The sequence below is a fragment of the Trachypithecus francoisi genome, unplaced genomic scaffold (genome assembly GCF_009764315.1).
Source record: "Trachypithecus francoisi isolate TF-2019V2 unplaced genomic scaffold, Tfra_2.0 Lachesis_group1, whole genome shotgun sequence".
In the NCBI taxonomy this organism is placed as follows: Eukaryota; Metazoa; Chordata; class Mammalia; order Primates; family Cercopithecidae; genus Trachypithecus; species Trachypithecus francoisi.
In genome coordinates this window covers 182,780,847-182,804,584 of record NW_022681454.1, presented here as the reverse complement: position 1 = coordinate 182,804,584, position 23,738 = coordinate 182,780,847, and positions in this window count along the sequence as shown.

Below are 23,738 nucleotides of genomic sequence, written 5' to 3'. Positions count from 1 at the left end.
CTCTCTATAATTAGAAATTTTCTGGTTTAATAATTTGATAAAATTACACAGACATCCATACTGTCAAATTAAAATTCTTACTAGAAAAGTGAGAATTTTGAGAGTATTTTAGATATACTCCACTCCAGATTCCTTTTCCTTAGAGACAGCCTCACACTTGATTCTAGGTTAATTTGGGACCTCTGGACAAAATGTTAAATATCAAAAATTTTCTGGCATTGCCCATGTTATCAATTACCTAGGAATACTAAAACTGCTTTTGCAAACTTCTAAGCAATGTATGTAACATTTCACTCCATTGTAAGTACAATGATAGCATTTTTCTGTAGTGCTTTCAGACAATGTCTGTATCTACAAGCAAAGAAGGGTACAGGGAATTGAAAGCATAATGGTATTTAATTTGATTAATTACCTCATTATGGCCTTGGTTTTCCATCTCCCTCTGTGAATGAAACATAGACAAAGTAAAAATGTTCTGAAATATTCCAGGTCTTGAGTTACATGTAGGTGTTTTTTCTTTTAAGGAAACATCTAAAATCCCCTGGATCGTATCACCAAGCTAAGCCTTTACTAATGATGAATATTCACTGAAATCAGTTTGCATCTTCAAATTAATCCTGTAACATTTTATTTCCTATTGAATTAAGTGGCAAAAGGTTTAGTTGCATTTTCTCCAATATGAAAACTATACATTCCCGATCTCAGTGCAAGCTCCTTTCATCATGAGTTCACAATTCAGCCTACACATCCAGCTTTAAGTGATCTGCAATTTGATTCTTAAATTTATAAATGTCAGGTTTGTGAATTGGATCTGAAGGAAAATGGTAAGCAAGGTTTCAAAGTCAAGATGTATAACACATGAAAATTTGTACACGGACAAAGTTGCCTGCTCCTATTACACTACCTATCCTCTAGAGAGAGTTTAGACTAAAATGAAGGAAAAAGACTACAATCCTTCTTTTTAGTTGTTAACTAGTAGACCTTTTGATCTAACATGATTTATTGCTATCCTTACATGCAGTTAAATATCAAGTCTGCTTTGAGCTGAGAAAGCTTCCAAGGTCTATAATAATTTGTTTTCAAATTGGCGTGTAACAGCTGGTGGATTGTCATCATTGTGAGGGTGGACCATGGGTCTTCTGCAGTGAGGACACTTACTAAGCAATCAATACTCCACCCATCTTTCCCTGGCCTCTTCTCTGACACTCAGTCATATCAAACCCCAATTCCCTTTTCCAGGTAAGACTTTACAAGAAGGTGAAATGATGTTGATTAAGCCCACTTATAACTACAATATATATCTCCAATTTCAAATAAGATGAATGAGCCACCAAACTAGTTCAGTTGTACTAGGAAAGCAACATCTCTTTTCCCTTTACTGTTTTCATCCTAATGACCTAGGGGTTAAATATGACTCTAATTGGAGTTTGATCACATTTAATGCTTTGCAATAAAGAGATGAAAATTTGAAATTGGTAAGTGTATAGTTAAGTGTGTGGAAAGAAAAATCATCCCTGATTTAAAAACAAAAGCTACATAAACAAAATGAAATTGTCCATGTCAAAAAAGGAAAATAGAAAATGGGGGGATTGCAAGCTAACAAAAAATATTTTTGCTTTATTTTAAGCTTTTAAAACAAAATTATCAAATAAGTTACCATGATTTTAAACTGGAATTCATGTATGGACTTGCAAGATCATGAAGACTGTATTCCTAATTGCCATGAAAGTCCTAGCCCTATTAAAGATGAGCCTATATGATTAGACTTTAGAAAGACATGCTCTCAATGGCATCAAAAATAATGACTTTTTTACTGAAGGTTTTCAGTTTACTTTGGCCAGAACCATCAGAGGAATCATTACCTAGGGCAGCTGCAGGCTTATAATATGTAATTCTTTCTTCTTTTTGTGTTTTTCTTTTCTTTTTTTATTTTTATTTTTTGAGATGGAGTCTCTCTCTCTCACCCAAGCTGGAGTACAGTGGCATGATCTCGGCTCACTGAAACCTCCTTCTCCTGGGTTCAAGCAATTCTCCTGCCTCAGCCTCTGGAGTAGCTGGTATTACAGACAGGTGCCACCATGCCCTGGCTACTTTTTATATTTTTAATAGAGACGGGGTTTCACCATGTTGGCCAGGCTGGTCTCAAACTCCTAACATCAAGTGATCTGCCTGCCTAAGCCTCCCAAATTGCTGGGATAAAAGGTGTGAGCCACACTCCCGGCCCATGCAATTCTCAAATAATAAGACTGGAAATCTAAATTAGTTCTTGATCCATGGGCTGTAGAATGAATATTGTATTAACAGGCATAAAAACAACATTGATTTCCTTGTACACCCCCATCAGAGCTCTCAGTGATAGGTGCTTTGTCAATGAGCAGTAATACTTTGAAAGAAATCCTTTTTTCTGAGCAGTCAGCTTAAAATATTTAGTAAAGCTTATGGTAAGACAGATGTGCTGTCATAAAGGATTTGTTGCTCTAGTCATAGAGCATAGGCAGAGTAGATTAAGCATAAATCTTAAGACCCTAAGATTTTGAGAAGAGCAAGTGAGCACTGCCTTCAACTTAACCTCACCAGCTGCATTAGTCCCTAACAAAAGAGTCAGCCTGTCCTTTGATGCTTTAAAGTCAAGCATTGACTTGACTTCTCTTCTGCAGCTATGAAAGTCCTAGATGGCATCTTCTCCCAACACAAAGCTCTTTAGCCTGCATTGAAATTCTGTTGTTTAGTGTAGCCACCTTTATCAAAGATCTTAGCCAGATCTTCTGGATAACTTGCTACAGCTTCTACACAAGTACTTGCTGCTTCATCTTGCACTTCCATGTTACAAAGATGGCTTCTTTCCTTAAGCCTCATGGACCAACAATCTCTGCTAGCATCCAACTTTTCTTCTGCAACTTTCTCACCTGTCTCAGCCTTCACAGAATTGAAGAGAGTTAGTATCTTGCTCTGGATTAGGCTTTGGTTTAATGGAATGTTGTGGCTGCTTTGATCCATCTAGACCACTACAACTTTCTCCTTATCAGCAGCAAGGCTGTTTTACTTTCTTATCATTCATGTGTCCACTAGGTTAGCACTTTTAGGAACTTTTCCTTTGCATTCACAACTTGGCTAATTGCTTGGTTCTAGAGGCCTTTTCAGCTTACCTTGGCTTTCAACACGCCTTCCTCACTAAGCTCAGCAATATCCAGCTTTTAATTTAAAGTGGGAGATGTGCTTTCCTTTCACTTGAACATGCAGAGGCACTGTAGGGTTAGTAAGTCGTCAGTTTGATGCTGTTGTGTCTAAGGGAACGGGAAGGCCCAAGGAGAGACAGAAACAGGGGAAGAGCTGGTCAGTGGAGCAGGGAGAACATGCACACTGTTTATCGGTTAAAGTTCACCATCTACAGGCACAGTTCATGTGCTCCAAAAGATTTATAATGGTAACCTCAAACATTACTGATCATGGATCACTAAATCAGATATCATAATAATGAAAATGCTCGAAATATTGAGAGAATTACCAAAATGTGATAGAGACAGAAGTGAGCAAATGTTGTTGGAAAAATGGTGCCAATCTATAGAACTGCTGAACACAGAGTTGCCACAAACATTTAATTTGTAAAAATCACAATATCTCTAAGTGCAATAAAGCTAAGCACAATAAAGCAAGGTATGCCTGCATTTGAATGCTTTGGGAGGGAAAAAGACTCCAGACAAACCTCAAAAAGACTATATACATAGAATCGAAAGTAAATTTCTTAAGAAACATTTGCATACCCTTTAATATAAATACATGATGCCAAAAGTATTTCTAATTATAATCTCTATCTTATACTAGAGTGTGTGGTTACAGAACGAAATACCATTTTGAGCCAGGAAAACTTACATCTGGTTTTAAAATATTTCAGAGCCAAGGGAAGCAGCGAGTGAATGTGCAGCCCTGGGAAACCACGCCTCTTCCACAGACCTTTGCAACCCTCGGATCAGGAGATCCCCTTGGCCTCCAGGGCCTTGGGTCTGACACACAGAGGTGCGTGAAGTCTTGACAGAGCAGTTGCTCAGAATGCACAGAGACCCAGGAACTTTACATACTCCGGCCCTGGGCTCCCGACCAAGGTGTTGGAACTCAGGCAAGGCAGGAAGTCCATACTTACTCCTAGAAATGGAGCTGAATCCAGGGGGCTGAGTGGCATCAGTATGCAGGCCCCACTTTTGCAGCACCTCACAAAATAAGATCCCCTGGTGTGGAATTCCAGTCAGCCACTGACACCAGGGTGGCGCCTGCCCGAAACAGGACAGAGTCCTGGAGGAGAGGGGCAGGCTGCCATCTTTGCTGTTTGGATAACTCAGCTGTTCCAGCCTGCTGGCGTTGGAGAGTCCAAACAGTCTGGAGGAGGAAGGGTCACCCCAAAGCAGCACAGCTGCTTTTCCAGAATGTGGCCAGACTGCTTCTTTAAGTGGGATGCTGACCTACTTTCTCCTCCTTGTGGGGTGGGTCCTCCAGGCCAGGGCCTCCAGCCACCCCCACTTGTATTCTACAGACAGAGTTCTGATTTCTCCCTGGGAGGACATGCCCAGGGGTAGGGGCATGCCACCATTTTGCTGTTTGGAAAACTCGGCCATTCCAGCCTGCGGGCTTTGGAGAGACCAAACCAACTGAGGCAGAGGCGGCTCCTCAGCATGTTACAGCTGTTTTGTTGAGGTGTGGGGAAACTGCTTCTTTAAATGGGGCTTTGAATGGGGCTTTGATCCATTCCTCCTCACTGGGCAGGTCCTCCCATCTGGGGCCTCCAACCACCCCTGTCTGCGCTCTATGGCGGAAAGACTTCTGATTTCTCCCAGGGCAGAGTGCCTGGGGAGCGGGGTGGGCCGCCACCTGCCACCTTTGCTGTTTGTGAATCAGCGTCATTGCCTGGGGTAAATATCTGAGGTTCGTTGCCTTACGCCAGTGAAATCAAGGACGGGCACACATGAAGTGAGGATAAGAGTGGAAGTTTATCCAGACCATCCTGGCTAACACGGTGAAACCCCTTCTCAAAAAAAAAAAAAAAAGAGTGGAAGTTTAATAGGCAAAAGAAAGAGAAAGGAGAACAGCTGTCTCTCCTGTGAGAGAGAAGGGTGCGCGAGGGGGACCTCCAGCTCAAAGTGGAGTGCACAGGGTTTTACAGACTGGCTTGAGGAGGTGGTGTCTGATTTACACAGGGCCCAGAGATTGGTTGGACCAAGTCTGACATTTACATAGTGTGCCAGGAAGCTGGCGGCCCCACCCTAATCTTTTATTATGCAAATGGAGTCTCTACATGGCTGGTGCTAAGTTGCCTGCTCCTTACTGTGCAAAAAGTTGACAAAAAAAGGGGAAGATGGAGCTGCCATGTTGGACATGCCCAGCCCACAGGCAGCCTTTTCCTATTGGCACAGCTGCCAGCATTCACCTGTGTAAGCTTCCAGCTTGCTTGTCTATGTATGCAGCTTGATTTTATAGACTGCTCTTTGTTAGAAAAGAAAATGATTTGGGAGCTGCTTTTCATTAAAAGAAACACTCTACTAAAGACTTCCTGACCCTCACTGTCGGCCTAAATAATTTCTTCTTAATTCCTATATCATTTGGGCATCTCAGCCAGTCCAGCCTGTGGCCCTTGGAAAGCCCAAAGCAATTGAAGTCTAAAAGGATCTCCAACACAGCACAGCTGCTCTACTAAAACACAGCCACACTGCTTCTTTGAGTGGGTCCCTGATCCTGTTCCTCCAATCTGACTGAGACCTCCAAACCAGGGTTTCCAGACACCTCTTACAGGTGCATTCAGGTGGGCAACAGGTCAATACCCTACAAGGACGGAGCTTCCAGAGGAAGGAGGAAGCTGCCATGTTTGCTGTTTTGCAGGCTTCACTGGTGATACCTCCAAGTATTGAAAAAATCGAGGTGACTAGGGCCTGGAGCAGACCACCAGCAAACTACAGAAGCCTTATGGAAGAGTGGCCAGACTATTCAAAGAAAAACAAACAAACAACAAAAACCCCATCCAAAGGTCAGCAAAGATTGGAGGTTGATAAGCCCACAAAGATGAGAAAGAATCAGCACAAAAATGCTGAAAACTCAAAATCCAGAGCACCCCCTTTTTTCCAAATGACTGCAACACCTCTCTAGCAAGGGTTCAGAACTGGGCTGAGGCTGAGAGGACTGAAATCATAGAAGTAGTCTTCAGAATGTGGAAAAAAGCAAACTTTGCTGAGCTAAAGGAGCACATTGTAACAGTGCGAGGAAGGTAAGAATCATGATAAAACAATGCAGCTGACAGTCAAATAACCACTATAGAGAGAAGCACAACAGCCCTGATAGAGTTGAAAAACACATGGCAAGAACTTCACAATGCAATCACATGTAATAGTAACAGAAGAGACCAAGTGGAGAAAAGAATCTCAGAACATGAAAACTGTCTTTCTGAATTAAGACAAGCAGACCAGAACAGAGAAAAAAAATTAAATGAACACAGCCTCCAAGAAATATGGGATTATGTTAAGAGACCCAGACTATGATTGATTGGCATACCTGAAAGAGACGGGGAGATGGGACCAATTTGAAAAAAAAATTTCAGTATATCATCTGGAGAAATTCCTCAACCTAGCAAGACAGGGCAACATTCAAATTCAGGAAATGGAGAGAACCCCATTAAGATAACCCATGAGCAGATCATCGCCAAGACACATAATCATCAGATTCTTCCAGGTCAAAATGATAGAATAAATGTTAAGGGCAGCCAGAGGAAAAGGCCAGGTCACCTACAAAGGGAAGCCCATCAGACCAACAGTGGACCTCTCAGTGGGAACTCTACAAGCCAGAAGAGACCGTGGGCCAATATTCAATATTCCTAAAGAAAAGAATATCCAACCCAGAATTTCATATTTGGCCAAACTATGCTTCATAAGAAAAGGAAAAGTAAGATCCTTTTCAGACAAGCAAATGCTGAGGGAATTCATTACCACCAGATCTTCCATACAGGAGCTCCTGGAAAAAAAAGTGCCAAATGTGGAAAAGAAAAACTATTACCAGCCACTACAATAACACACTTAAGTACACAGAACAGTGACACTATAAAGAAACCACATAAACAAGACTATAAAAGGACCAGCTAGCATCATGACAACAGGATGAAATCCACACATAACAATATTAACATTAAATGTAAATAAGTTAAATGTCCCCATTAAAAGACACAGAATGACAAGCTGGATAAAAAACCAAGACCCATTGGTATGCTGTCTTCAAGAGACCCATCTCATATGCAAGACACACATTGCCTCAAAATAAAGGGATGGAGGAAAATTTACCAAGCAAATGGAAAACAAACAAACAAAAAACAGGGGTTGGAATCTTTTGTTGGTTTAAAAAAGACTTTAAATCAACAAAGATCAAAACAGACAAAGAAGGGCTTCACCATAACGGTAAAGGTTTCAATTCAATAAGAAAATCTAGGCTGGGTGTGGTGACTCACACCTGAAATCCTAGCACTTTGCGAGGCAGAGGCAGGCAGATCAGTTGAGGTCAGGAGTTCAAGATCAGCCTGGCCAACATGGTAAAACCCTGTCTCTATTAATAAAACAAAAACTGATCAAGAGTGGTGGCACACACCCATAATCCCAGCTACTCGGGAGGCTGAGGCAGGAGAATAACTTGAACCTGGGAGGTGGAGGTTGCAGTGAACTGAGATCGCACCACTGTACTCCAGCCTGGGCAATAGAATGAAACTCTGTCTCAAAAATAAACAAAAAAAAAAAAAAGAAAAGCTAACTATCCTAAATATATATGCACGCAAGGCAAAAGCACCCAGATTCATAAAGCAAGTTCTTAGAGACCTACAAAGAGACTTCGATTCCCACACAATAATAGTGGAAGACTTTAATACTTCACTGACAATATTAGACAGATCACTAAGACAGAAAATTAACAAAGATATTCAGGACCTGAACTCAAATCTGGAGCAAGTGGATCTGATATCCACAATGCAGTAATATGACACTTACTCTGAGATTGATCACATAATTGGAAGTAAAACAGTCCTCAGCAAATACAAAATAACTGAAATCATAACAGACTGTTGGACCACAGTACAATCAAGTTAGTACTCAAAATTGACTTTTTCTCAAAACTACACAACTACATGGAAATCGAATGACCTGCTCCTGAATGACTTTCGGGCAAATAATGAAATTAAAGCAGAAATTAAGAAGTTCTTTGAAACTAATGAAAACAAAGATACAATGAACAAGAATCTCTGCCATGCAGCTAAAGTTAAAATGGAAATTTACAGCACTAAATGGCCACATCTAGAAAGATCTCAAGTTAACAACCTAACATCACAACTAAAAGAACTAGAGAACCAAAGCAAACAAACTCCAAAGCTAGCAGAAGACAAGAAATAACCAAGACCAGATCTGAACTGAAGGAGAAAGAGACACAAAAATCCTTCAAAAAAATCAATGAATATAGCAGCTGTTTTTTAAAATAATAAAACAGGTAGACCTCTAGCTAGACTAATAAAAAAGAGTAGAATCAAATAATCACAATCAGAAATAATGTGGATATTACCACTAATCCCACAGAAATACAAACCACCATCAGATAATATAAACACCTCTAGGCACATAAACTAGAAAATCTAGAAGAAATGAATACATTCCTGGAAACATACATCCTCCCAAGACTGAACCAGGAAAATATTAAATCCCTGAATAATAAGTTCTGAAATTGAGGCAGTAATAAATAGCTTACCAACAAGAAAAGCCCAGGATCAGATGGATTTACAGCTGAATTCTACCCGACGTACCAAGAAGAGCTGGTATTATTCCTACTAAAACTATTACAAAAAAATTGAAAGGAGGGACACTCCCTAACTCATTCTATGAGGCCAGCATCATTGTGATACCAAAATCTGGCAGAGATACAACAGCAAAAAGAAAAAAGAAAACTGCAGGCCAATACCCCTAATGAACATCAATGCAAAAATCATCAACAAAATACTGGCAAACTGAATCCAACAGCATATCAAAAAGCTTATCCATCACGATCAAGTAGGCTTCATCCCTGGGATGCAAGGTTGGTTCAATATACACAAATCAATAAAAGTGATTTGTCACATAAACAGAAATAGAGACAAAAACCACATGATTTTTCTCAATATATGCAGAAAAGCCCTTTGATTTTAAAATTCAACATTCCTTCATGTTAAAAACTCTCAATAAAATAGGTATGGAAGAACATACCTCAAAATAATAAGAGCCATATATGACAAACCCATAGCCCATATCATACTGAATGAACAAAAGCTGGAAACATTTCTTTTGAAAATTGGCACAAGGATGCCCTCTCTCACCACTCCTATTTGACATAGTATTGGAAGTTGTGGCCAGGGCAATCAAGCAAGAGAAAGAAAGAAAGAGTATTCAAATAGGAAGAGAGGAAGTCAAACCATCTTTGTTTGCAGGACACGATCCTGTATCTAAAAAACAACATCGTCTCAGCCCAAAATCTTCTTGAGCTGATAAGCAACTTCAGAAAATTCTCACAATACAAAATCAATGTACAAAACTCACTAGCAGTCCTATACACCAACAACAGGCAAGCTGCGTGCCAAATCATGAATAAATTCCCAAACACAATTCTCAAATAAAATAAAACAAAATACCTAGGATGACAGCTAACAAGAAAAGTGAAGAACTTCTTCAAGGAAAACTAAAAATCACTGTTCAAGGAATCACAGATGACACATACAAATGGAAAAACATTCCCTGCTCATGGATAGGGAGAATCAATATTGTGAAAATGAGCATACTGCCCAAAGTAATGTAGAGATTCAATGCTATATTCATTCATCTATCATTGATATTATTCATTGAATTATAAATTCACTATTTGAAAATCTACATGGAACCAAAAAAAGAGCCTTAATAGCCAAGGCAATCCTAGACAAAAAGAACAAAGCTGGAGCCATCATGTATCCAGAATTGGTGGGTTCTTGGGCTCACTGACTTAAAGAATGAAGCCCTGGACCCTCACAGCAAGTGTTACAGTTCATAACGATACTGTGTCCAGAGTTTGCTCCTTCAGATGTTCAGATGTGTCCTCAGTTTCTTCCTTCTGGTGGGTTCGTGGTCTCACTGGCTTCAGGAGTGAAGCTGCAGACCTTCACGGTGAGTGTTATAGCTCATGAAGGCAGTGTGGACCTAAAGACTGAGCAGCAGCAAGATTTATTGTAAAGAGTGAAATAACTAAGCTGTCACAGCATGGAAGGTCACTGGAGCCCCATGCCACTGCTGCCGGGACAGCCTGCTTTTATTCCCTTATCTGACCCCACCCACATCCTGCTTATTGGTCCATTTTACAGAGAGTTGATTGGCCTATTTTACAGAGAGCTGATTGGTCCATTTTACAGAGGGCTGATTGGTCCATTTTGACAGCATACGGATTGGTGCATATACAATCCTTTAGCTAGACACAGAGTGCTAGACAGAAAAGTTCTCCAAGTCCCCACTAGATTAGCTAGATACAGAGTACTGATTGGTGTATTTACAAACCTTAAGCTTGACCCAGGATGCTGATTGGTGTATTTACAATCCCTGAGCTAGACACAGAATGCTGATTGGTGTATTTACAATCCTCTAGCTAGATATAAAAGTTCTCCAAGTCCCCACTAGATTAGCTAGATACAGAGCACTGATTGGTATATTTACAAACCTTGAGCTAGACACAGGGTGCTTATTGGTGTATTTACAATCCCTTAGCTAAATGTTCTCCAAGTCCCTTCTAGACTCAGGAGCCCAGCTGGCTTCACCTAGTGGATGCCACACAGGGGATGCAGGTGGAGCTGCCTGTCAGTCCCATGCCACACACCTGCACTCCTCAGCCCTTGAGCGGTCAATGGGACCGGGTGCTGCAGAGTAGGGGGCAGCACCCATTGGGGAGGCTCAGGCTACACGGGAGCCCATGATGGGGGCATGGGGAGGCTCAGGCATGGGGGACTGCCGGTCCCGAGCCCTGCCCTGCAAGGAGGCAGCTGAGGCCTGGAGAGAATTCGAGCATGGCACAGGTGGGCCGGCACTGATGGGGGACCTGGTGCACCCTCCACAGCTGCTGGCCTGAGTGCTAAGCCCCTCACTGCCCAGGGCCGGCAGCACCAGCCAGCCACTCTGAGTACAGGGGCCTGCTGAGCCCATGCCCACCCAGAACTCGCACTGGCCCATGAGTGCTGCATGCAGCCCAGGTTCCTGCCCGCGCCTCTCCCTCCACACCTCCCCATAAGCAGAGGGAGCCAGCTCTGACCTCGGCCAGCCCAGAGAGGGGCTCCCACAGTGCAGTGGCGGGCTGAAGAGCTCCTCAAGCATGGCCAGAGTGGGCGCGGAGGCCAAGGAGGCACTGAGAGTGAGCGAGGGCTGCGAGGGCTGCCAGCACACTGTCACCTCTCAATCACACTACCTGACTTCAAGCTATCCTACAGGGCTACAGTAACTACAACAGCATGGTACTGGTACAAGAACAGGCTTGTAGACCAATGGAACATAACAGAGAATTCAGAAATAAGACCACACACCTACAGCAACAAACCTGACAAAAACAAGCAATGGGGAAAGAATTCCCTATTCAATAAGTAGTGCTGGGAGAACTGGCTAGCCATCTGCAGAAAACTGTAACTGGACTACTTCTTTACACCATATAGAAAAATCAACTCAAGATGGATTAAAGACTTAAATATAAAACCCAAAATGATAAAAACCATAGAAGAAAACCTAAGCAATACCATTCAGGACGTAGGCACGAGCAAAGATTTCATGATGAAGACACCAAAAGCAATTTCAACAAAAGTAAAAATTGACAAATGGAATCTAATTAAACTAAAGAGTTTCTGCACAGCAAAAGAAACTATCAACAGAGTGAACAGACAACCTACAGAATTGGAGAAAATTTTTGCAATCTATCCATCTGAGAAAAGTCTAATATCCAGCATCCATAAGGAACTTAAACAAATTTACAAGAAAAACAACCCCATTAAAAAGTGGGCAAAAAACATGAACAGACACTTCTCAAAAAATACCTATGTACGGCCAAAAAACATGAAAAAACCTCAACATCACTGATTATTAGAGTAATGCAAACCAAAACCCCAATGAAATACCATCTAACACCAGTCAGAATGGTTATTACTAAAAAGTCAAAAAACAACAGACGCTGACGAGATTGTAGAGGAAAAGGAACACTTTTATACTGTTGGCGGGAGTGTAAATTAGTTCAACCATTGTGGAAGACAGGGTGGCAATTTCTCAAAGACCTAGAGGCAGAAATACCATGGGACTCTGCCATCCTATTACTGGGCATATACTTTAAAGGAATATAAATTGTACTATTATAAAGACACATTCATGCATATGTTCATTGCAGCACTATTTACAATAGCAAAGACATGGAATCAACCCAAAAGCCCATCAATGATAAAGCCAGATAAGGAAAATGTGGTACATATTCACCATGGGATACTATGCAGCCTTAAAAAGGAACTAGATCATGTCCATTGTAGGGCCATGGATGGAGCTGGTGGTCATTTTCCTCAGGAAACTAATACAGGAACAAAAAAGCAAATACCACATGTGCTCACTTTTAGGGGGAGCTGAATGATGAGAACACATGGACACATGGTGGGGCGGGGGGGCAACACACACTGGGACCTGTAGGGGGCAGTTGGAAGAGGGAGATGATTTGGAAGAATAGCCGATGGATGCTGGACTTAATACCTGGGTGATGAAATGATCTGTGCAACAAACCAGCATGGCACACTTTTACCTATAAAACAAACTTGCACATCCTGCACGTGTACTCCTGAACATAAAAGAAAGAAAATTGTGCCATGCATGTGTGTATGTGTGCATGTTTATATTTGTCCAACATTCCTTGGAAGTCCACAGTATGTCAAGGGTTAACAATAATTACTCATTAAGTTTTTTAGTACACATTTTTATAAACACTTCAAATTTCTTTAATATGCTTTTTGCAAAAATATATTAATATAGTAAAATACAAAAGTATATGAATAAAAACTGATATTACCCTCAAAAAATATTTTAAGAAATTTGTATTAGTATTTATGCAGTTGTGATGTAACATCTGTACTTGTAAAATGCTATGTAGATAAAATAAGAGCCCTTAGTACAGCTTTCTTGAAATAACAGTAGAATGAATATAATCTTCTAACAACAGCAACAACGACAATCTCTTCATTTTCACCCATGCATGCCTAACTTAGTACACTGGATATGGACTAGGAAGAAGTTACCTCTAGAACTGAGTGTATTCTCTTTCTACAGTGAATGAAAAAACTCTACACAGTTTTGCCGTAGAAAAAGTCAAGCTATAACTCACACACTTTAATAGACATGAAAGAGACAATGTTCACTTAAGGTAGTCTTTTCATAATGGTTTGATTAGAATAATTTTCTACAATAATTTCAAGTCCCCCTTTTCAAATCTAACATATTTGTAATTTCACGATTACTGACGTGTGTGTGTGTTTCTTCCCCTACTGCATCTCCACTATCCTGCTTCCATGAAGTGCGTCTTTGTTTGACTTGCTTCCCTCCTTTGTCACATGCTAAGTGGATCAGAGAGAGGTGCCTGTTGGACCTTTGTCCTTCTGCTGCTGCTCCTCTCATGTGTCAGACACACAGTTGGGCCATGAAGTCTTTGGGCGAAGCCTCCAGAGTGAGGAGCACCCTGCTTCTCTTTCCTTGTGAAAATGAGTGGGTGTACATTATAAATGAGCAAATAATTGGTACAAGATAGGAAAAAAAATCCAACTGAATAAATACAGCTGTAGACACATACCTTTATTCGAAGAGGTGAACAAAATGCAGTAGAATCAAAGTGGGAGCTAGAATATATGTGATATCTAAATTATATCAACACCATCAAGCCACTCAAACCCTAAATCCAACGTTTACTAGCTAAACAACCTTGGATGAGTCTTTGAATAACTTTTGAGTCTCATTTGGTTTATTTATAAAATAAGAAAATGGACCCTGTATGAATGTGAAAGAATGTGTTGTATGTAAAAATACCTGATACATGATGGGCAACATTATTTTGAATGTCATAGGCCACTGAGTACAAAGCTACTTAGACATTCAATAATATGAATAAAAGAGAAGATAATTATAAATAATTATGTAAGTGCTGAGTACATATATTCAGTTCTTCTGCAAATATTTACTATGAGGAAGGCTTTTCTCACTCTAAGGATGCAGCAGTGAACAAAACAGTCAAATCTGTACCTTCACAGAGCTTACTATCTATAGCAATAATAACTCCTATCATATATAATATATGGTTAAAATGTTTTCAGCACATATTTCTTAAGTAGTTAATTTATGATATTGTTGCCAAAACACTAGGGGTTCAGTCCAGGTCCTACTGCTCACTGCACAGAAATGCAGTCATTGAGAAGAGTTTTGCAAAAGAAGAAGGCTTTAATTGGGTGCCCCGGCCCAGGAGATGGGAGCTCAGTTTCAAATCCATCTCCCTGAGGGACTAAAACTAGGGGTTTATAAGGCAGAGAAGAAATGTAACCATGTATAAGAAAACAGGAACTCCGGAGGGGCAAGGAAAGGATCCTGGTGAATGAGGGGTGGCATCCCATTGTCTGGTGTGGTGATCTGGTTTCAGTTATTTGATGCTTTTTTGGAGCAGCCTGAAGGTCATTTCCTGAGGAAGAAACTCAGATACAACCAATGTAAGCTTCAAGCGTTAAGATCCAGAAGGGACAATGTCTATGTTTCTCAGAAAGAAGTCTCTGGGGGGCTATTAGGTGGGTTTCAATGTGGTTTGTAACCTCACTTGTTGTCTGAGTGGTTCCACAAACAATGTCCCCACCACATCTCTCAGAAGGGACTGTCACACTGATTATTCTCTCGTAAATAGCTATTGACAGTGAAATTCGAGTTAATTTAAGAACCCTTTCACTCATCAGTATTCTGTGACAGTAAAAGTGGCGGTCGATCTGTTTTCTAAGAATGTGGCAATGGACTTCCAGCACTTACTAATCTAAGCTAAGAGCAGGTGGTTGCAATCTGCAGCAGTTTTACTTAGCTGCTTTTTTTCATTTTGCAAGCTTTGCTTTCTCAAGTTCAATGACACTGCACCTGAGAACTCATCAGTATGCGAAGACAGGCACGCCTGCCTACAGTAAACATGAATCTCTCTTAAAAAAATATAAGAACACCACAACACAGCACTTTCTTTTGTAGGATTTGTCACTCATCATTTCAAGGATTGTGTTTTTCTGGGGATGAAGCTTGTTTTGTTTCGTTTTTAAATTTGTCATTGATCCAAACTGTGAAGATGCACAGGTGTGAGGATTTAAATGGCTGTGACTGACTCGCCCACCCACAGGGAATTCTAACCGGGAAATTAAGGTTGTTGGTGGTGCTTGCCAGCTTGATTGTACTATCCAACATTAACTCATGATCTCCAAGATGCTTAGCACGCCACAAGGCGATCCTTCCCGCTTTTCTCTAAAACCTTCTGGGAAATCGTATTATGCATGTACTAAAAATAGCATACCTAGACCAGGCAATGTCGTGGAAGTGATTTATTTTATTTTTTTTGAAAAACAGGTTGTCAGACAAGCTTGAGTCAGTCCCAGTTAACACCATCCACAAGGCATCCACATTCTGTAATCCCCAGGCACCTCTTTCCGACCAGTGAAGGGGCAATGTTCATTTAAGGCAGTCTTTTCATAATGGCTTGATTACAACACTTTCAAATCTACCCAGTTTGTAATATCACAATTACTGATGAGGCAGGTTTGGAAATAAACAACTTAGAAGATCTTCTTAAAGATCACAAATAAGCTCTCGGTACATGTGAACATGTCTTGTGGGAAATGAGAACTGGCCAAACCATGAGAGGCAATGAGTTACAACGTGAAAGCAAAGGGCCTTTTTGATCCCAAGTACATAAAGCAAAGTGCAGTGTGGGAGTGCGTGAGGGTGGGGAGAGGCGTAATAGGTATGATCGTAGGAGAGAAATTATGACTTAACTTGGGAAAGGGCTGGTGGAGAAGCTGAAAGAGATAAGCTGTGCACGACAAGACTTAATGGTTGCCACTATGTGATCTGTTAGTTCCGATGATGATCTGATAATAATGGCTGTCCTGCCTTCCCCAGAAAAGTAAAACAATAAATAGGAAAGATATTAATTTATGCAAGCCAGAATATGGCATAGCTATACTGCACCTCAGAGCTGAGTAATTTCCAAAACATAATTCTACTGTCCTCAGAAGAAGTGACTCACAATTTGGAACGCCAAGAGGAATTATATAACTAAAATCATTTGCAATTTTAAGAATATATACATAGAATTTTTTATCCTCAGATAATTCTTTCATATTTTCTAAGTCCTTCCAAGTCTTTCTGACTAGTGATCTCTTTAGCCAATGGGGTGTTCATGGAAAGCTAAATTAATTAAGATTTAAATAAATTTTTTAAAAATCCCACCTTTGCTTTCCACATATTTTATTTTCACAGATGAAATCTTTCTAAAAAATTTAACATTCACAAATCAGAGCTTAACGAACTGGTTTAAAAACTCTATTTTCAGTAAATAACAGATGGTCAAAGAATAACCGGTACTTACATATTCTTCTTTCCACAATGGCTGTATGTGAAGCATATTCACCTCTAAACAAAATTCAACATTCACAGTTACTTATTCTTCTCAGCCCTTGTGACCCTGCGATTTACAAGAACTGCTCTTGTCCTTACACATGGTTTTTCTTTGAAAGGGAGGTTTTTAAAAAAATAAATATTCATTGAATTTTTTAGTAGTGTTAACAAATGAAATCTAGATTAATTAAGTTCTTACTTTTTTTGTTTCCTTAGAAACAAAAACCATCTCACATAAAACCAATCATAGTATGTTATCTTTAAATTCACAAGTACAAGGCAAGAAAAATCCATAATTTAACAACTTCACAAGTAGGAATGATTCAGTTTTTAATGCTCTGAAGTCACCACTTATTAAAATGCTAAAATTTTAGTTGTTGGTCAAATCTGCGCCTTGACTTTGATGTACCGAATATTGACTTGACGTAGTTACATTTAATGTTTGCTCTTAGAAAAGACAAACCCTCCGCCACTGACACAAGGTAAAGTCAATTCTTACGTCCTTTAGATGACGATTGCAGAGTCAGGTTTGTTGGAATATTATTTCAGTGCCAGATGAATGGGCCATTTGCTGCCTGAGAATTGAGGATACCTTTAATAATGCAATTACAGCAGCTGTATTTTGTGATAATCCATTTTTTCAGTAATATATTCAAACATTTGAATATACAAAACATAAAGTCAAAGTCCATGCTTTTTGGCTTCAGCTAATCATTGTTATTCACATCAGTATAAAAATTCCGAGGTAAAGTAAGAAACACATTGTTTGAACATTTTTTAAATATAACTTTCTTTTGTTTATATAATTTATATTTTATATGTAATATTTTAATATGTATATATCTTATATACAATTTACATTTTGCCATTACTCTTCCAATGCTATTTTTCACATTATTCTTAGTAACATTTTAGTGAGCAATTAGCTATTAGTTGAATGTCTATTTATGTATGTGGAAATTATACTTTAAGAAATTAATGTGCCTATACGCAAAAAGTAGAGACTTAGTTCATTGTTATCAATAAGTAAAATAGCATTTTACTTATTTTGCATATTATATGAAGGACATTGTATGAAGACAATATAGCTAAATTTGTTTTTCAGGTATGATTTAATACACGTTACCAACCTGACTTCATTGGAATCTGTAAAAATGAAGGAATGCACATTATTCTGCTTGATGCTCTGCAGAAAGGAGCTGCCTGAGAGATTGCACCTGTATTCCTGGATGCACTGGCCCCAGGAGTGGTTGGTGCTGACTTCACATTTGTCTAATAAGATGCCCATATACAAAAATGTCTGTAATGTGGGAACCATTACAGATCTAGGAAAGGTTTTTCAACAGCAAACAAAGCAAAGCCTGTTTCTCTCGAAGTCTTTTATTTTCTTTTTGAATTTGACCTTTTAAAATAAGATTAAAACATTCCATCAAGACTGTCTTTAGAATTGACCCATAAGATTTTTTTTTCTTGACGATTCCAACTATACTGATTTTCTAAGATTATTTTCTCTAATCTCTATGTGAGTCAGATAATGTGAGTGAAGAACGGGTGAGACAATTATAAGATTAAATCAGAAAAAGCAAACCATAATTCAGAAGATGCCCAATGACTTTAATAAATAAGTTTACAATTTCATGCCTCCAATCCTAAATTCTCAGTTTATGAGATATGAAGAGATTTAAATTTTCAAATGAAAATCTAAAATTGGGCCAGGTGCAGTGGCTCACGCCTGTAATCCCAGAAATTTGGGAGGCTGAGGCAGGCAGATCACGATGTCAGGAGTTCGAGACCAGCCTGACCAACGTGGTGAAATCCTGTTTCTACTAAAAATACAATAATTAGCCAGGCATGGTGGTGCGTGCCTGTAATCCCAGATATTAGGGAGGATGAAGCAGGAGAATCGCTTGAACCTGGAGATGGAGGTTGCAGTGAGCCGAGATGGTGCCACTGCAATCCAGCCTGGGCAACAGAGTGAGACTCCGTCTCAAAAAAACAAAAAAGAAAAGAAAATCCAAAATTGAATTTGTAAATCTGTATTTTAATAAACAAAATACTCTCAGTTTTTTAGAGGTGTGATGGAAAAGTTAATTTATTAATTTATTTATTATTTGTTTTTAAATTTGCTTTTAAGCCTCACATCAACATCACCTCTCCATTGACTACGTTTTTTAAACATAAACATAAATGGTATAAATATTCTTAAAAATGTGAATGTTCTTATAACTGTACGAGAGGTAACGATATCAAAATTGGAAATAAGGTGAATGATAAATTATTACTTGTGTCATTTTATTTTTGTTTTGATTAGATCTCATATTTCATTATCACATGTAATTTTTTTAATGGTATTTTTTAAATGTATGACTTTACACAGTGTGGCAGAAAGAGATTTTGATAATTGTTCAGTCAATCTGGGTTTTAGTTCTGACTCTCATTGTAACTAGATGTCTAATTTTGAGTGCATGTCTTTAACTTTCTTGATACTTAGCTTAGTCATCTGCTAAATACAGTCTTGGACCAAGTCCATGTTTGTGCATAATTTTTATTCTACCTTGAAATGCATGATGAATGATATTGCCCCGTGGAGTACACGCCCAGGTGGTTCCTGAGAACATGCTGGTGTCCTAGGTAATGATTAACTTTATGACCATTTGCAAGTTAGTTAGTATCTCTGAACTCTGAATTTACTCATCAGGAAAAAGGATTATACTATTAAGTACAGTGAGAAAGGCATGGAATGAGAACAGGGTTTGCCATTAGAAATACTTATTAAATGCTAGTTATTATAATATTAGGCCAAATCTTATAGAGTTATTCTATGTTAGTGAATACTTATTATACATAGTTATTACTATTATCATTATTCTTATTAAAGGTAACTTCACTAAATTCTTCCTCATCAAAGAAGCACATTGGGCCGGGTGCGGTGGCTCATGCCAGGGCAACAAAGTGAAACCCCATCTCTACTAAAATACAAAAAATTAGCTGGGCGTGGTGGCGGGTGCCTGTAATCCCAGCCACTTAGGAGGCTGAGACAGGAGAATCCCTTGGACCCAGAAGGCGGCGGCTACAGTGAGCCAAGATTGTGCCAGTGCACTCCATCCAGCCTGGTCCAGCCTGGGTGACAGAGCGAAAACCTGTCTCAAAAAATAATAATAATGCACATTGGAGTACAGTATATTATAGTAATGATGTTGTATCTATCATCATTTAGTAATGAAATCAATTATATGAACGTCTATGCTGTTTATGCCACATAGGTTAAGACAGTGAAATAAATGATTGGAAAATATCCTTTGTGCATCATAGTTATTTGTTCTAGAGCATTCCTTTATTAGTTGACTAGGATTGTCATAAAAAAAAAAAAACATACCACAGACTGGGCAGGGTGGTTTAAACAATGGACATTCTTGCGGCTCTGAAGGCTGGGAGTCCAAGATCCAGGCACCCCTGGCTTGGGCTTCCCCTGAGATGTTCCCCTGGGCTTGCAGATGGCCGCCTTTTCACTGTGTCCTCACCGGGCATCTTCTGTCTGCGCACACTCATTTCTCGTGTCTCTCTTCTTACAAGGACACCAGTCCTGGCCAGGCCCGGTGGCTCATGCCTGTGATCCTAGCACTTTGGGAGGCTGAGGCAGCAGATCATGAGGTCAGGAGATCGAGACTATCCTGGCCAACATGATGAAACCCCGTCTCTACTAAAAATACAAACAATTAGCATGGTGGCGGCCCCTGTGGTCCCAGCTACTTGGGAGGCTGAGGCAGGAGAATGGCGGGAACCCGGGAGGCGGAACCTGCAGTGAGCTGATATCGCACCACTGCACTCCAGCCTGGGCTACAGAGCGAGACTCGGTCTCAAAAAAAAGAAAAAATAAAGGACACCAGTCTGATTGAATTATGGCTCCACCGTTGTGGACGCATTTAACATAATGACCTCCGTAAAGGCCTGTCTTCAAATGCAGTCACGTTGGGGATTCAGGCTTTAATGTGTGAATTGGAGGGGATACAATTCAGGGCATCACAATCCCACAGGGCACACCTTCCTGAGTCAGCACCGCAGAATCATCAGAACTTTCTCTGGGGTACATGAGCTCTATGCAGTGGCTTGTCTGATCATGCCAGGAACCAAGCTCCAAGCCCTCAGAACAGGTAAAATAACATGCATAATTTACTCGCTGTGTGTAGAAATGCCCTTAAATTACATTTAGAAATGATTTCAGAAAAATACCTAGACATCGTGTGGTCTAGGCTACATTTCCACGGGAATAACTAAACACAGATTCGGCCACGAAACACCCAGATGCCAAATAAATTACAACTGTAAACATCAAAATGCATTATTGAGTCCACAAGAAAGGGCCAGAAGTTCCCAAAAGGTCTCTATACCAGCCAGCTCAGAGTCCTGAGGAGAAGGCGAAGTATTTCTGCTCATGGAGGGGCAGAAGTGGCTTCCCGGGTATTTTATCCTTATAATCAAGGACTCTTGTCATATGCAAACATAAATATATGACATTAAGTAGAACCAACCTCCTAGTCAAATAATTACATAATTTGGCATATTGTGTTCTATTATGAAAAACATCTTTGATCTGTCTATAAAGTAGGTTAAATATAAAATCTAAATATTTAACTATTGGAGTGAATCTTTTTATTTCAGTAGCCCAAATTATTCTGTTTATTTCATTTATCCTGTTGTTTGTATTATTAAAAAGTTCTAATTTTTGGCCAGGCACAGTGGCTCACACCTATAATTCTAGCACTTTGGGAGGCCAAGGCAGGTGGATTGCCTGAGCTCAGGAGTTTGAGACTAGCCTGGGCAACATGGTAAAACCCTGTCTCTACCAAAATACAAAAAATTAGCTGGGCATGGTGGTATGTGCCTGTAATCCCAGCTACTCGGGAGGCTGAGCCGGGAGAATTGCTAGAACCCATGAGGCAGACATTGTAATGAGCCAAGACTGCGCCACTGCACTCCAGCCTAGGCAACAGAGTGAGACCCCATCTCTAAATTAAAAAAAAAAAAAAAATTCTAATTTTTCAGACTCACCAAATTTCTCTGGAAATATAACATTAAAAAGAAAACTTCAAGGCAAGGAATAGTAGTTCGGGCTTGTAATCCCAGTGCCTTCAAAGACTCAGCCATGAGGATTACTTGAGGCCAGGAATTTTGAGACAAGTCTGGGCAACATAGCAAAACCCCATCTCTAAAACAAACAAACAAAGTTCCCAGGTGTGTGATGCACACCTGTAGTCCTATAGCTACTTGGGCAGCTGGGGTGGGAAGATCACTTGAGCCCAGCACTTCAAGGTTGCAGTGAGCTATGATCACACTGCTCTCCAGACTGGGTGGCAAAGGAAGACCTCAGATCTGAAAAAGAAAGTACTATTTTTTCTGGTTCATCCAACTTCATCAGAAATGTAACATTAAAAAGGAAACTCCAAACTTCCAGGGTTTGCTTCTGCAAGCAGTATTGTAAAAGAAATACTCTGACGTTGGGTTACTTCATTATTCCTTCACCACAAATCAAGTAATCAATGCAGGCAGTAGATGGACCATAGTCATTGACTAAAAGCCAGATAAACACCCCAGTTGTGCAATCTAAAAAAAAAAAAAAAAAAAAGGCCAAACTTTGAATGGAATTAGACCAATGCTCTGATAGTAGAGAATACAAAATGCAGACACCATAACCATTAAAGTCAAAGTAAGCTGGGATTTATTTGCATTTTTTAATGAGCATGCAGAGGGAGGCAGGTGATATTACACTGTTTACATCAAACCACATGGGCTGAATGAGCTAAAAGAAACAGTGGGATTATCTGTGTGTCAGCATTCTAATCCCATCAGGCCTGTCAGCACTATAATTTCCAACCTATCACTTAGTTTAAAATACAGTAGGGGAGAGCCTCAATGTTTGTTTTGTTCTGATGAGCCAGATGACTCAGAGCAGACTTAGAAATGGAACGCTTCAGAAAATGAGAGAGTTTTGAAAATTATAGTGGTTTTGTTCACAGCTGTATATATTTATTTTTTCTGTAAAGCAGGTACACAGTGAATCATGTTTCCTGGGGCCCAAATTCCTCAAACAGTAATTTTCTTCTCTGGTTGCCTGAAACCAGGAAGCTTTCAAGTTTGCCTAACTCAAGTGAAATAACTTTGTAAACTTTGTAACTTTGTAAACGAGATAATCTTGGTTAACTGTTACTGTTTGATTAAAATTTTTCAATGCAGCAAAAGACACATGCTTTGCAATATCCTTGTTTTCAGGCCCTTATATAACATTTCTTAATTATTTTTATTATTTAATATAAGAAATAATATTTCTTACATTATTTAATATAAATGTAATTATATGTAATTAATATATATAATTATATAAGGGCACGAACACAAGGACAAAACTAGGTACGTGTGTAAATTACTTCAGAAAGCACCTGAGGGCCCTGGGATATAGATTTATTTTTCCATCAGAATGGCAAGGTAGATACTCTGAAACCCCTTTCTGGCATAAGACATATAGACACTGGATGATTACAATCATACATTTTAAATGCACTGCTGAGTTTGCAGAAAGGTAAGGGGCATCCCTAAGGGCCTCCTACTCTGTTTCCCCCACCCCCAAAAGAGGAAGCTGATCCCAGAGTGGTAAATAAATACAGAGATCGGGCTGTCCTGGATGCAAGTATCTTTGGCAGGAGCAGAGAGCTTTGATAGAAATGAGACGCAGGAACTTCGCCCTGGCAGACAGGAGACTCTCAATCTCTGACTGCTGCATAAATCAGGACAACTAATGGTGCCCTAACCTCAGTAACAGTTCACAGGCTGAAAACGGTCATTTAAGTCAGGGGTCCCCGGCCCCCGGGCTGCTGACCAGTACCCTCTGTGGTCTGCTGGGAGCTGGGCACAGCGGCAGGTGCGTGTCCGGCAATGGAGCGTTACTGCCCTGAGCTCCGGTCAGATCAGCGGCGGCATCAGATTCTCACCGGAGCGCGAACCCTGCTGTGAGCCGTGCATCTGAGAGATCTGGGTTGCGTGCTCCTTAGGAAATCTAAT